The sequence below is a fragment of the Rhinatrema bivittatum genome, chromosome 15 (assembly GCF_901001135.1).
Source record: "Rhinatrema bivittatum chromosome 15, aRhiBiv1.1, whole genome shotgun sequence".
NCBI lineage: Eukaryota > Metazoa > Chordata > Amphibia > Gymnophiona > Rhinatrematidae > Rhinatrema > Rhinatrema bivittatum.
Genome location: NC_042629.1, coordinates 74,701,485 through 74,717,496, shown reverse-complemented (window position 1 = coordinate 74,717,496; position 16,012 = coordinate 74,701,485). Strand labels below are relative to the sequence as shown.

Genomic DNA, 16,012 nt, shown 5'->3' with positions numbered 1-16,012 from the left:
CTCCCCCCCCCCCCCCCAAAAAAAAAAACAAAAAACTAATAGTGTCTGCAACATGCAAATGCTTGTCAATGGGCCTATTAGTCATTCCCGAGCAATTCAGAAAGTAAAATGTGCAGCCAAGCTGCACATTTTACTTTCAGAAATTAACGCCTGCCCAAAGGCAGAAGTTAATTTCGGCCGGCACAGGGAAAGTGTACAGAAAAGCAGTTTCTGCTTTTCTGTATATCCTCTGACTTAATATCATAGTGATATTAAGTCGGAGGCCTCAAAGTTTAAAAAAAATAATTTTAAATCTGCCCGCGGCCCACAGGTTGAAAAACGGACGCTCAATTTAGCCGGCATCTGTTTTCCGAACCCCTGGCTGTCAGCGGGTTTGAGAACAGACGCCTGTAAAATTGAGCGTCGGCTGTCAAACCCGCTGACAGCCACCGCTTCTGTCAAAAAGGAGGCGCTAGGGACGCGCTAGTGTCCCTAGCACCTCTTTTTACTGCGGGCCCTCATTTAAAATACTCTGATCACGCGCCCAGGAGAGTGGCCTGGGCACGTGTCGGGAGAGCGGGCACGCGCCTCAGTGCCAGCTCTCCTGCGGTTTTTACTGTATTGGCCCGTGTATAAGGGGTAAAAATAGCACGTCAAAAACGTGCGGCCAAACGGGGCTAACAGTTCGCTCAGCCTGAGCACTCTTTACTGCATCGGCCTGTTAGTCTCAAACTTCCTGAAATACAGCCAAGACCTAATTTCCTCTTCTACGGGTTGAACCAGTATGACTGCCCTTTTAGTCCGCTTGGATATTATATCCATATCTAAAAGTTAAATCAAAAAAATGTTATAGGTAAGACACTAAATATAATGGAGAAATTTACCTAATAATATTTTCTTCAGTGTAGACAGATGGACTCAGGACCAATGGGTTATCCTCCCCAGTCAGCAGACTGAGACTGAGCCAGGTTTCAAAGCTGACCTCACCTTAGATACACCCCTGCAGTGACCTCCGCCATTCAGTATTGTCTTCAAAAGCCATTGTGGACGTACTATTGAAAAACTTGATTCCAAATGGATAACCGTAACCGTACTCAAACGCTCAATCCTAGCAAGATTATAGATGCCCTGATCTAGGGATTGGGCGACGGCTTACCCGTAACCTCTTGGAATCTATATTTACTTCACAGATGATTCCTTGATACCATTCTTGCTTGGGCAGTATGCTGAGTCCATCTGTCTACACTAAGGAAAATGAAATTAATAGGTAAGTAATTTCTCCATTTCCTAGCGTGTAGCCAGATGGACTCAGGACCAATAGGATGTACAAATGCTACTCCCGATCGGGGCAGGAGGCTGCCCGCAGTCCGGTTAGCACCGCCCTAGCAAAGGCTGCATCCTCTCGGGCCTGAGCATCCAGGCAATAGAACCTAGAAAAGGCATGTAAGAAGGACTACGTCACTGCTCGGCAGATGTTGACGGGAGCAGCAGCTTAGCTTCTGCCCATAGATACTGCCTGAGCCTTAATAGAATGGACTTTAACCTGAAAGGGTAATGGATTTCCTGCCTTTACATAAGCTCCAGTGACCATCTCCTTGATCCAGCGAGCTATGGTAGCCCGCGAAGCTGGTTTGCCCTGTCTCCTTCCACCGTGAAGAACAAACAAATGGTCCGTCTTGTGCACCGGTTCTGAAAGTTCCAGATACCACATAAAAAACCTGACATTTAAATGGCGAAGGCGATATTCTTCTGTGTCCTTATGCCTATCTACATACGGCAATGAAATGGACTAATTCATATGAAACTCCAAGACTACCTTGGACGAGGATGGAACGGTACAAAGTTGTAACGCTCCTGGGGTCATCCGGAGGAATGGTTGCCTACATGTCAATGCCTGTAGTTCGGAGAGGCAATGAAGAGATTGCCACCAGGAACACCGTTTTCAGGGTTAACAGGCTTAAGGACAGAATGCTTAGCAGCCAAAAGGAGGGCCCTGCCAAAAACTCCAATACTAGATTAAGATTCCACAGGGGGACTGGCCACCGTAGGGGTGGCCGGAGGTGCTTTACCCCTTTTTAGAAAAACAGGCCATAAGAACATGCCACACTGGGTCAGACCAAGGGTCCATCAAGCCCAGCATCCTGTTTCCAACAGTGGCCATGCCTGGATGCACCAACAGGCAAGTTCCGTTCACCTCTGAAACAGGAGCTGGACCTTCAAGGTCCATCCTTTATTCGAGCTGTCATGTAAAAATTCCAGAACCATGTTCCTCACACCAGGTCTCAAATACTCTCCAGACCTGCACATACACTAAAGACGTCGAGAATGTCCACGCTCAGAGCAAAGTGGTAATTCCTACCACCAAATATCCCCGCTTCATGAGGCGAGCCCTCTTAAGGGCCAAAACCGTAAGACAAAATAGAGTCGGATCCTCGTGAAGGACTGGACCTTGCTGGAGCAGGTCCCTGTGCGGTGGGAGGCTTTGGGGGGGGGGGGGGGGGTGTCTCCGCATGTCTGCAAACCATGGGCACCTGGGCCAATTCGGAGCCACTAGGACTACCCCCATGGTGCTCGATCCTGCGAATGACCCTGCCCAGTGGCCACAGAGGGAAAGTGTATAGGAAGTCCCCTTCTGGCCAGGTCTGAAGAAGGGCGTCGATCCCCAGGGACAACTGATCTCTCCTGTGACCGAAGAATCAGGAAACCATCACATTGTGAGAACGAGCCAGCAGCTGAAAGGCTCTGGCTGACGATGCCCATTCTCCTAGATCCAGACTCTCTCCCTGCTTAGAAAGTCTGCTGTGCCGTCTTTTCCTGTGACGTGGGAGGCAGAGATCTGTAGATTCAATTCCACCCATTCCATAAGGAGATCTCTCTCCCGAAACACTTGCTGGCTCCTGGTTCTTCCCTGGCGGTTGATGTAGACTACTGCTGTTGCGTTGCAAGACATCACGCAGACCGCATGACCCCAAAGTAAGTGGCTGAACTGTAGACATGCCAATCTGACTGCCCAGGCTTCCAGGCAGTTTATGTTCCAGAGCACTTCCTCCTTTGTCAAACATACCTGGGCCATCAGTTACTGACTGAGTTCCACAACCCCGGAGGCTCGTGTCTATCATGAGAACCAGCCAGTTCAGCAGGGACAGGTTTACACCCTTGCCCTGGTGAGCTTCCTGAAGCCACCACTGGAGCAGAGAACATACTTCCATCGGTAGGTGGAGGAGAATTGAATAGTCTCGAGACAGCGGGTTCCAACATGGCAGCAGGGAGTGTTGTCACGTGTGCCCTCACCCACGGTACCTCCTCCAGAGTTGATGTCATCAACCCGAGGATCTGAAGACAGCTCCACACTTTGGGGTGAATCTTGTCAGTCAACCATCACACTCAGGATATCAACTTCCTTATCTGTGAAGGCAGGAGGTATACCTTGCCTTGCTTGGTGTCGAATCAGACTCCCAGGTATTCCAAGGACGGGGAGGGCTTGAGGCTGCTTTTATCCATATTTTTGACCCAACCAAGCTCCTGAAGCAGGGCCGTCACCTTGAGACTCTCTTCCAATGACTTCGCCTGGATCAACCAGTCGTCCATGTACGGGTGCAGCAGTATTCCCTCTTTCCTCAGTGCCACCGCTATGACCAACAATCTTGGAAAATGTTCTGGGGGGCGGTGGCCAGGCCGAAGGGCAGCACCCAGAACTGCAAAACATATGAAACTCTGATGACCTTGCCGGACTGGAATATGAAGGTAGGCCTCAAAGGTCCCAAACGCTCCCTGTTTGGCCATTATCATGGAGCACAGAGTTTCCATGCGGAAATGAATTACCCGTAGGTATCAGTTGACACTCTTGAGGTCCAGGATGGGGCAAAGGGAACCCTCCCTCCTGGGTACAATGAAATAGATGGAATAACCCCCTGTATTTTCCTGGGGCACAGGTACTGGAATTATAGCCCTCAATTTGAGAAGCCTTATCAAGGTAGACTCCTGCCTGCTTCTTGTGCTGGGCGTGGCAAGAAGACAGCATGAACATGTCCCGAAGAATGCTGCAGAATTCCAGTGTGTATCTTTCTCGTATGACATCCAGTAACAGTTTGCCCGATGTCAACCCAGCACTGGTAGAAGAGGGATAGTCAACCCCCTATCTCCTCGTTCCGTGGATGGGTCAGCAAAACTTCATTGGGGAGTTCAGGCCAAACCTGAACCCAAACCTGCCCCTCTCTTGGGCTGTTGGGAGGACTGAGGCTTCTGAAACGTTGAGTTTCTGTAGGTCCAAAAGTGTTGGGCGCTCCTGGATCAGCCCCTCAAAGGTGAGGGGTGCTGTGACTGCCTTCTCTCATCTTCCAGTAGCTGGGGCACTGGAGATTCACCCCACTTACTGGCCAGCTTTTCCAATTCGTTTCTGAACTCCCTTAAAGGACATGTTTGTGGGGTCTGCCTTAGAGGTCACGTCCATTGACCAATTTCGCAGCCATAGCTGTCTTCTGGCCGCTATCACTGAGGCCATCTCTGACCAAGGTCCGGACTAGGTCAGAGCCCGCCATCAGCTAAAAAGGCAGCGGCAGGCTCCATACACCCCCCGAGTCATCCACCTCTCTAGAGATGAGCAGGCATAAGCGTGCCACCAGGGCACAGCAGGAAGCAATCTGTAAGGTCATTGCTGTTGTGTCAAAGGCTTGTTTAAGGATGGAATCCATCCGCCTATCATGCACATCCTTTAAGGCCGCTCCTCCCTCCACTAGGATAGCAGTTCGCTTTGAAACAGTGCAGACCAGCGCATCCGCTTTAGGGAAGCGCAGGCATTCTCTTGCTGTCAGATCCAGTGGGTATAAAGCCTCTAATGCTCAGCCACCTTTAAAACTCATTTCAGGGGCGTCCCATTCCAGGTTGATCAACTCTTGGATGGCTTCCAGTACCGGAAAATAGCAAAAGGCTTTCTGTAGAGACACCAGAATGGGATTCTTCTTAAGTTCCGTCATGGAATTTGACCCAGGAACTCCCAGCATCTTCAGAGTCTTCGATACCAGGGCCGGCAATGTCTCTATGGAAAACTCACTGAAACTCCTCCAACATCTCTGAACAGTAAATTCCTTTTTTTTTTTTTTAAACACATACCTGGCCTCAGCGCTTACCGACCGAGTACAGAGATAGTCTCCAGCTATGGGGGGAGAGGGCTTTTGCCGTCACCACTGCGCTCTGTTTCCTACACCCACTGACTTTCAGCTGCTTCAGCAGCAAAGTCCACGCCGGGAACCAGCTACTAGACCAAGGTACACCTTGGAGGGATCTCAGAAGTTGCCTCAGGAATTCTCAACTGGGGGAGGGACCTTTAGGTATCACTGGAGGAGAGCAGGGCTCAATCTTTCTCCAATTTAAAGGTAAAATTTCTTCTTCTAAAAAGAGTACAGCGATCCCGATAGGGAAAGCACGTCCACATCTGCCAGGAGATAGAGATACTGAAGGGCTGAGGTCACTGCAGGGGTTTATCTAAGATGACATCAGCTTTGAAACCTGACTCAGTCTCCACCTGCTTGCAGGAGAGTATATAACCCACTAGTCCTGAGTCCATCTGGCTACATGCTAGGAAATGTATTAAGTTACTCCAATAAAAAATATTGCACCTAAAGATGGTCAAAATTTGTATTTATACTTCTACAGATAAAATCCTAATCCTCAGTGAAACACACCAACTCTTCTCATTCTTCACCCAGGGGGAATTCTGCGCAAAAAAATAAATTAAAATTCTGGAAAATTCTGTATACTTTATATTGGTCAAAACACCACAATATACATGACAGTAACTAATTTAAAAGGTAATAGGAAAAATTACTTAAAAATGCAGAATTTTAAATGTTTTGAGCAGAATTTCCCTATAAGTTCATTGTAAGTGTCCCTTCCACTCACGCTCCCTATTCCCCTGGCCACTTTGCCCTCCACCTGCCAGTACCCCCCCTCCCCCTCTACTCCCAGTTTGACTGCTCTCAGTACTGTCCCTCACACAGGATCCCCTCCTCACACAGGCTACCTATGTCTCTCTCTCTCGCACACCCCTTCACACAGGCTACCTCTCACAAGCAAGCACCCTCACATACACAATCCAGCTCCCAATCTCACAAGTATACACACTCCTTCACAATCTCCTCACACAGGCTCCCCCTTCTCTCTGGCACTCACCCTCACATATCCTCTCTCATCCCCCCCCCCCCCCCCCCCCCCCCGAAGCTCGTAGTCTTACACAAAAACACCCACACACACACTGGGGCCTGCTCCATCTTCGCTGCGAGCGGGATGGGCTCAGCTCACAGCACGCTAGGGCCTCTTCCATTCTGCAGAGAAAACTGCAATTCTGCACTCCTCAGTAGCACAGAATTTCCCCAGAACTAATTCTTCCTCCATCCCTTTTAGTTTACCAGAATCACTCCAGTAGCCCCCTCTCCTTCTTACATGTCCTGTCTCATTTTGCTTCCATTCAAAAATCCAAGCTATTTAGGAAAAAACTTCATTACCTGATGTATATCACAACTGTATTCACTCGATTTTATATTTAATCACTGCACATGCTCTCAGCAGTGGGTAACAATCTAGCAAAGGTAATCAAAATGTGCTAAAGTGAGAAGCTACTATGTTTATTGTACTTCTGGAATTCCCAAAGTTTAATGAACACAATTATATTTGTAAAAATTCCAGATATGACTTCTAATCTTTTCTGGCTCATATTTCCTCCTGCCCCAAGCTTTCATCTATAACCACCCAGGATCTTCTCCAACTAACCCCCTCTCACACCTATGGCTTCCTCAGAACTCTGTATTCAAGCACAGACTGACTATTATGTGCCACTGTCAAGTGGTGAATGGGACTTGAAACTGAGAAAGGATACGATCATAGCAGATCTACCCTTTTGGCAATTTCCACCAAATTTCAAAAAAGAAATTTTCAACAAAATCCTACATTAAGTAATCCAAAAGTGTGGAAGATGCTATAAAAATGTCATTTTCATTATCCATTATAAAGTCATCACAATAAGCTACCATGTGCAGAGTGGGTGTTTGATACTATCCTTACTATGGATAGTCTGGATGTGTCAGATTTCTTTTTTTAAGCCCTTTAATGATGAGATATCGTCCATAGCAACCTTGCTCATCTCTTTGAATTGAAAAATGAACTTGGCTCTACAGTTTATTACAAGTACAGAGATGTTTGTGTGGTTAAAAAAAAATTCCTCTTATGTGGTACATTCCACACAACTTAGGAGAAAGCTTTTCTTGAGAAACCCTCAGGTGTTATTGGAGCAACTATTTTTTCTTAATGTCCCTTGCAAGTGCCCGATGAACTTTCAAAGGCTCCAGGAATTCAATCTGTGGCCCTGGGTGTTTGAAGCCAGGGGCTCCTGCAGTGCAGCCACAGAGACTCTGAAATCACAAAGAACTCTGCAGAAAATACTAAATGAAGCAAAGACCCACTTCTGGAAGCTCCCTATTGGACCAACGTTAAGTGGTTCCCAAATAGAGGGCGGCATAAAAAGCTCTAGCTGACAACTTTGCTGGTCCAACAATCCACACAAAGCGTGCTCCGTGATATACTGTTTTCTGTCTGTATTCCTACTCTCGTCCTGATCCTCGGCTACTCCTGGTCTTTGGTCCTTCCTGGTTCCTGCTTCTACCTGAGTAGTCCTGGCAGCTACCTGCATGAAATGGCGGCTGCTTCAGGTAGAAGACTGTGGCTCTGAACCACCTGTCCTCTTCAAAAGGTACATCGATGTCTATACATCATACCTACTTCTCCATTCTCAGTGGAGTGGGGGCTGTGACAACTTGGATCAGCCCAAAACAGAGGCTGGGCTAAATGGAGGAGCTCCCTGCATACTTGGAAGGACCTTATGGTAGCACTGCCTGGATATGCTCTTCAGCTGAAGGTGGAGTCCCTTCCAGGGACCTCCTGCCTATTAAGGTGAGCAATCTCAACCAAACATGCCACCTTCTGGAAAAGTATGGCAACAATAGGGGCAAGTTACAGGGTTTCCTGCAACAAAAAGTTATGGTTTCACCTACACCTGCACTCATACCTGTTGGAATCCCTTAAAGTAGGTTTTGCTCACAAAAGAGGCCCTGGCGTGGGTAACCATTTCTGGAGCAAGATGAAACAATCCTGAACTAAAGAGACTCTGCAGGGCTGCCCTCTCCCAGGCCTTTAGTGATCCAGATCGGGGGGCTCCATCAGAGCCAGCACAAACTAGAATGCCATGGAATTTAACCAGATAGTAAATGATCTATAATGGAATGAACCAGCCCTGTGTGCTCATCTGTGTGTTTTAGTGGCCTCCATCAAGGATGAATTAGCCCAGCCAGAAGCCTTGCTCACTATGTACAAGAATTGAGAGACACACTTAGGAAAGTGAAACATAGTAATGACAGCAGAAAAAGACCAAATGGACCATCCAGTCTGCCCAACAAATTTCTTATGGTAGTAACTGCCACTTGGTGCAGGTTACCCCCATCTTTCTGTTATAAGTACCTGCATGGAGTAGCAGTTACCATACGTTACAAAACCTAAAAGGGCAGGTAGCTCCACCAACAGACTAGCTAACCTCTGAGAAGCCATCCTGGCGGATGCCATGAAACACCACCTCTGAGGAAGAGAAGGAAAGTGCCATCGAGACAAGTTTGTGCTTGTATTGTGGTCTCTCAAGGCATTTTTTAAATTCTTGACACAGTAGACCTCGGAATCAGGACTGTCCCTAGCAGGGAAACGCAGACTTCAGTCTCCAGTAGAAGGAACAGGTCAGTAGGTAGCTCTCCCTCCAACAGTCAATACTGTCACGATTCCACTGAAAACTTTCCTTCAAAACTAACAGAACCCCCATTCTAGCCATCACTGGTTTTTGGACCTCACATTCACTCATCACCTCCAGGTCCCTATACAATAGAAGGGAGTAAGCATGATTGAAACCATCAATAGTTCACTCTGATCATCAGTCTAACTAGAGACTGAATGTCTTGTTTTAACCATGATACATAATCCTCAGGGTATTCTTTGACCCAAAGCACCACTTATCCCAATCATCCTAAGTTTTCAATAACGAGAACGACATGAAATGCACATCAATTGGAAGATTAAGCAGGTGATGTTCTCATCACACTTGTATGCCTTATGAAGATGCCCAGTTTGGAGAGGCTGAAAGTGAGAATTCGGGCAATCTGTTATCTGGCACTTGAAGATGGGCTTTTACAACTGGCATATCGAGATGTCCTACCCAAAAAAGATAAGACGCTTCCACCACAAAGACCATACGACTGTCCCATAGGATTTGCAGCCAGGGGCAGGAATACCTTTGAATGTATCTATCCCTTGTCAAAACCAGAACTGAAGACCATCCGTGAATACTTAGATCCTTTCTGCAAGTTTTCCTCTATTTGATATTTCATCTCCATCAGCAGGGGAACCCATCTTTGTACCAAAGGATGGTTCCCTCCAGCCTTGATTGCCATAATTGTTAGTAACTGCTATACCCTGCCCTTTTTATTAAACTATTGGAACCCCTACAGGTAGCCCAAATACTCACTAAGCTCGATTTAAGGGACACATATAATCGTCTGGATCAAAGAAGGAGATGAATGGAAAATCGCATTTCTAACATGTTATGGATATTTTGAATATCCAGTGATGCCATTTGGGTTAAGAAATGTTCCTGATAACTTTTCAAAATCTAGTGAATGAAATATTGTGCAATATGCTGGATCAGTGTGCACTTAGATATATATATATATATATATATATATATATATATATATATATATCTGGATGACATCTTATTTCCGGAAGATCCAGCAGAGCATGATCAGGTTTGTCGAGTCTTGGACCATCTCCAGAAAAACTGTATGCCAAGTTCAAGAAATATGAATTCAACAAGATATTGGTGGAATTCCTAAGAATTTCTCCTGAAGGAATACAGATGGATCCCAGTAAAGTCAGCGCAATGACTCGATGGCCTGTCCCAAAAAATGGTAAGGAAACTCAATGTTGCCAGAGGTTTGCTAACTTTTACCAACATTTTATACAATTACTAATCCTGGGTTTCTCCAAATTGACAGCTCCACTAACAGAGGTGCTTAAGAAGGGGACTTATTTTAAGTATACCCATGAACAGCAACTGGCATTTGGCCCCAATCCTAGTACATCCAGACCCACTACAACTATTTTTAGTGGAAGCTGATGCATTTAGGGTGGCTGTTGAGGACTATACTAATCCAAAGGAGGGGAACCCAAAGACTTCCTCCACCCATGTCTTCTATTCCCACAAGCTTACAGCTACAAAGACATATCATGTCTGTGACAAAACACCTGGCTATAAGAATGGCATCACCTTCTGGAAGGGGACCCATCACCAAATCCAGGTTTTTACGTATCATAAAAATTTAAGAATTCTTAAAGACAGCAGCCAACATGAATTCCAGGGCAAGCTCTATGATCTCTTTTCTTCTTTTCCAAGTTTGATTTTAGAAAGAGACCACAGAGCTTGCCTGGAATTCATGTTGCCTGCTGTCTAAGAATTTTTAAATGTTTTGTCCCTTATTCCTAATGGACAAAGACTTTTGATCTGGAATTATGTTTAAATGTTAAGTGCTGGCTTTTTTTTTTTTTTATAATAAACTGAAAATAGAGAAAAACTAATTGTATTCAGTAGTCTTAGATCTAACAGTCCCTTCTGTATTCTAATTGATGGTATAGGCACTATCTTTTTTTCCCATTTAAATTATCAGATATAGTGATGCTTGTGAACTATAATCTACAGGTTATTTTGCCCTTAATGGGCTTCAACCAGTATCATGTCAAGCGATTGTGCACGTCATGTAGCTTTCCCAAAATATTCCTAAAACTTCAATGAACTTATTAACTTCTACAAAAAAAAAATATTTTTAAATCTTACTTAGCTTTATATCCCGCTCTCTTCATGAAAAGAGAAATCGACACTGCCAGTGTTTCAGCATCCTTCAAACGCCTGTATTAAGGGATATTATTCCAAAAGTCCTCCAGAAAACAGCCACACAGGGACAAAACAATTAATGGTGGATTATTTGAATTGTTTTGAATTATATCCATTATTTTGTGGAGGACTTTTGGAATATCATCCTGATGCAGGAGTTGTAGGATGCCAAAATATTAGCAATGTCGGGATTTAATTTTTCATGGAGAGCGGGATATTAAGCTAAGTAGATTTAAAAAACTTTTTTTGGTAGAAGTTAATAAGTTCATTGAGGTTTTAGGAATATTTTGGGAAAGATATATGATGTGCAAGATTGCTTGAGAAGAGCCTGTAGATTATAGTTGACAAGCATCACTATATCCAATAGTGTCTGTATATGACAATAATTGGATTCTTTACTCTAATATTCTTTTCCTTGTTCTGATGTTGCTATTCAAGTTTTTGCTCAATTTTTTTGTTCCAATTGATGGTCATAGCATTCTGGTTGCCTATAATGTGCAACATGTAGATGGAATCTAGGCTTACATCTATTAATACACCCACAGATGAAGTTAGTGGTTAAATCATCCCCATTTTACAAGTTGTGCATTCTCAAGCAGCTGAAATCACTTCAGCTGTAAGAGTTTGAGACAATCTTCCACAAACTTGTCTAGATTACTGCAACTCGCTGTATGCAGTCTTCCCAGCCAATGCCACAAACTTTGCAGATATCCTAGCAGTGGCATTCTGGACTAATGGGTTAAAGATTGTGCTACCATATTACCCCAGTTCTACCATCCCAGGTTATGGGTAAAAGATAAGTATTCATCTAAAAGACTTATATCCTGCATGTACCCAGGATTCAAGACAAGGAACAATAATTGCACAAACAAAAATCAGATAAAACAAACAGGTATACATAAAATAAGTTGGTGATACACACAGGCTTCTATATAATGGACTCAACCTTTTGGTGCAATACAGTTTTACGTATAGACAGACCATCATGCAAATTAAGGTCAGCTAATAAAAAAAATTTAAGAGGTGCCTTCTCCAAGAATAGCACATCTGTGTGGTCCGACCAATACTTTGGAACTCTCTTCCAGAGCAATTCTGAGCTTTAACATGCTTGAAGTCCTTTAAAAAGCTTAAAAAAAAACAAAAAACCTTGTTTGCACAAGCATTCAATGAGATTGCATCCAGCTAAGGCCAGGTCATTGTGACTTGCAGAACAGGTATATTATGTTTAGACTTTTTGTTGTGTTTTTATTTATGTATGTTTATATCTGTACTCCACTTCAAGCGTGTTATGAGAGCAAATACATTTTTATATACATAAACTTTTCACTGAAGCTCCCAGTTTGTTGCACACTTCTGTAGAAGAATAACTGAGCTTCTGGATATCCAACTCCATTTGTCATCAGCATATCACCCACAATCCGACAGGCAGACAGAACGGCTAAATCAGACTCTAGAGCAGTATCTCCTCTACTGTAATTTTCAGCAACAAACTGAGTAGTTACTCCCTATGGCAGAATTTGTGTGTAATAACTGAGCACTCAGCAAACTAAAGCTTCCCCATTCTTTACAAGCTATGGTATCTACCCTTGCTTTCACTGAGGGGAGGCCCAGAAGTCTAGGGTCCCCACAGCAGCATTGTGAATAAATGCTTTAAATAGCAGGTACATGTGCAAGTCCAGTGTGAGTTGGAACAGCTAAAGTGTCTCAGAAGGAATTCACGGATCAGCAATACCAGGAAGCCCCACAATTTACAGAGGGCAAGGTCTGGATCTTCACATAAGGAGTAAGAAGCCATCAAATAAGCTCGAGCAGAAATTTATGGTACCATTCCAGATTTAAGAACAAAAATGCAGTAGCATTCAGGCTTCAGATTCCAGCCAATTTGTATATTCATCCAGGGTTCCATATGGCCCTTTTGAAGCTCTATAAACCTAATCCCTTTCCCAGGAATACAGCCCTCTGCTCCAACACCAGTCATGGTGAAAGGGCACCAAGAGTTCACTGTCCACTAGATTCTGGATGCCAGAGTTATCAGAGGATGCTTGTATTATTTTGTCCATATCATCCATGCTAAAGAACTGGTAGCTAAATGTTACCAGAATATCCAGAAAAGCCAAGATAGAGCCCCAGAAGTGGCTAATGGGAGGAGGTAGCATTCTGTCAGGGGTATTAGGGATTAAGCCTGCAGCCCCAGGTGTTCGAGGCCAGGGGATCCTGCAATGGAACCACAGGGATCCTGAATCAAGAACCCTAGACCAACATTAGGTGTCCCCCAAAGAGAGGACTGTATGTAAGGAGTTCTAGCCTGACACACTTTTGCTGATCCAACAGTCCACACAGTTAACCGACATATGCCTAGCCATGTTCCTGCAATTCCTGGTCTCAGTCCTTCCTGGTTCTTACTTTCACCTCAGAAGTCCTGGAAGCCACTGTACCCATGGGCTCAACCCAGAGGGCAGAAGACCTTTGCTCCAGCCCACTCAGCCTCTCCAAGGTATGTCCTTAAGACTCTATACCTACTCTCCATCCCCAGCGGAATAGGCCATAACATATTAGAGAGACCTAGACCAAGAAAGAGGGAAACTGATATTCTGAGAACCAACTATAGTAATGCTGCTCTAAACTGGCTATTTGTTTTTCAAATCGGATTAGATATATTAAACATTTCTGAAATAGAAACTGTAGTTATTTTCCATTATCTTTAATTCTTTGCTCCTGCTGGATATGAAGAAATTACTTGAAATTCAAGCCAAAAACAAAGTAAATTGGTTAACTAGATCTTACCTGATCTTTTTATAAAAAACCACCACCACCACAAAAAATGCTTTGCTTTCTTTCATTTTTTTGCTCCATTGCTATTTTTTCTTAGGGCCTGATTTACTAAAGCTTTTCACTATTCTGTATCTATGAGAAAAACACGTAACTGAGATCTTTGTTTTCTTCGGGTTTTGCGGTTTTTGGGGGTTTTTTAAATAGCTTTTTGCTTCTTCTGCTTTATTTTTTACCTTTTCTGATTTTTAGGCACCTAAATGATCTGGCTCCAGGAATTTTCCAGCATTGAAGGCAAAGAAAAAAATACTTAGGAAATTTGGGCACCAACTAAAATATTTTTGTAGGATCCAAAGACAAAATATGTATTCTCTTGTAGTTTTATTTTTGGCTTTTTGCTTATATTTTTGATTGTTTTTCCCTTTTAACCAATGTTTATTATAATCCATCTATGAATAAGATAGCACACACAATCTCCAGGGCAGGGAGCAGCCCCAGGACAAAGTGGCTTTTCCTGGGCATCAAAGAATTCTACCACTATTTAAAGTGGAGAAAATATGGAAATGTGATAGTCTAAGTCACTATAGCTACCCTAGCACTTCAAAAATAAATTGAACCCATTTTTAGAAAGAAACACACACATTGGTGGACATGTCATTGCTAATATACGGATTCATATCATGTGCTTTTTCACTTTCCCTTATATTGCCCTAACAGCTGAGTATAAACTTGGACCTCAGGCCTTTTCAACCTAACTGCCTTCAAGCTGTTAAGACATGTAAGCCGCCCACACCAAACCCTACATGATACTAATGACTGCACTCCCAGAATACAAACTATACTGAACCCAAATCAAAATAATTCTCATACAATATTTTACATAATCAGACTCCGAAGCAGCAGACCTGCCAATCTGAAGTAGAGACAAAAAAAATATATAAACCAGATATTGGTTTCAGTCAGACCTTTGAATGCTGAAAATAAAACCCCTCTGTAAACAGGGCTGGGAAATCCAAGTGCCAAATCACCTGGATACCTTTAATTTGAGGACTGGCTTCTGCCGCTGATTCTGGCCTGAGGAGAAAGGTCACTACTGCCAGCACTAGCCCAGGGAACAAAGCTAGAAGAGAGTAAATGGGCAGAGAAGCTAGGAGAAGAACAAAGGCATAGTGTGAGGGGGAAAAAAAAGGAATGGCACAAAACAAGAAAAAGTTCTGATTAAAAACATAAAAGATGAAATATCCAAGTACATGTTATGTTACTTTTCAGGGAAATAGATTTAGTTTTTCTGACCCATTACATTTGGAAACTTTTTTGCAAGATAAAAATATAGAAAGTGGAAATTAGATGGTCATAAGAAAGTAAATGTCCTTCTCTCCTCCTCCGATTACTGATTATATTATTTGTAAATTGAGATATATATGATTTTTTCCCCCAATTATAAGATATAATTGAGATACTAAGTTTATGTATGGATATATTATGAGTTATTTTACAGTATCAAAATTACTTATGGTGTATTTTTGTTTGAAAATTGCTTTGAATGAAAATTGAATAAAGAAAAAATTGAAAAAAAAAACCAAAAAAAAACATAAAAGATTTGCTATACTGGGACAGACCAAGGCTCCATCAAGCCCAGTATCCTGTGTCCAGCCGGGGCCAATCCAGGTCACAGGTACCTGGCAGGATCCCAAGGGGTAGAGAGATCCCAAGCTGCTTATCCCAGGGATAAGAAGGGGATTTCTGCAACTCCACCTTAATAATGATTTATGGACTTTTCCTCCAGGAACTTGTCCAAACCTTTTTTTTTTTTTTTTTTTAAATCCAGCTACACTAACCGCTTTCACCACATCCTCTGGCAATTAGTTCCAGAGCCTAATTATGCACCAAGTATAAAAATACATTAAAAAAGCCACCTATACCCAGGAAAAAAAAAATAAAAAGATGCTTTGGCTCCTAAAATTTGTGGTTAGGGCCAAATGTTCAGAATTTGTCCACCTTGGTATAAAGAAAATAGCTGATTACTACTGCAAACTGTATATGAGTACATCCAATACCTGCCATTCCATTAGAGTGGAACGCCGCAAACTAAAAAATGGACTTTTTATGAGCAACCTAAGCTATTTCAGTTTACTGTGCATAATTTGTTTAAATGAAGTCGGATGGGTAAAACAGTGTTCCAGGTTTCATGAAAACGTGTCCCCCATAAACTGACCACTCTTCCCTTTCAGAAATAAAGGATAAGGGCTTTTAATCAGTACTTGCTCCTCCCCCCAAACCTGCACTCTG

The 16,012-nt window shown here is 43.4% G+C and overlaps 1 protein-coding gene across 1 annotated transcript in view; it reads right to left on the bottom strand.

The window, feature by feature from the left end:
• SSU72 (SSU72 homolog, RNA polymerase II CTD phosphatase) overlaps positions 1-16,012 on the bottom strand; it is an 81,818-nt gene that overhangs the window by 60,322 nt on the left and 5,484 nt on the right. The gene's annotated exons all lie outside the window — the stretch shown is intronic.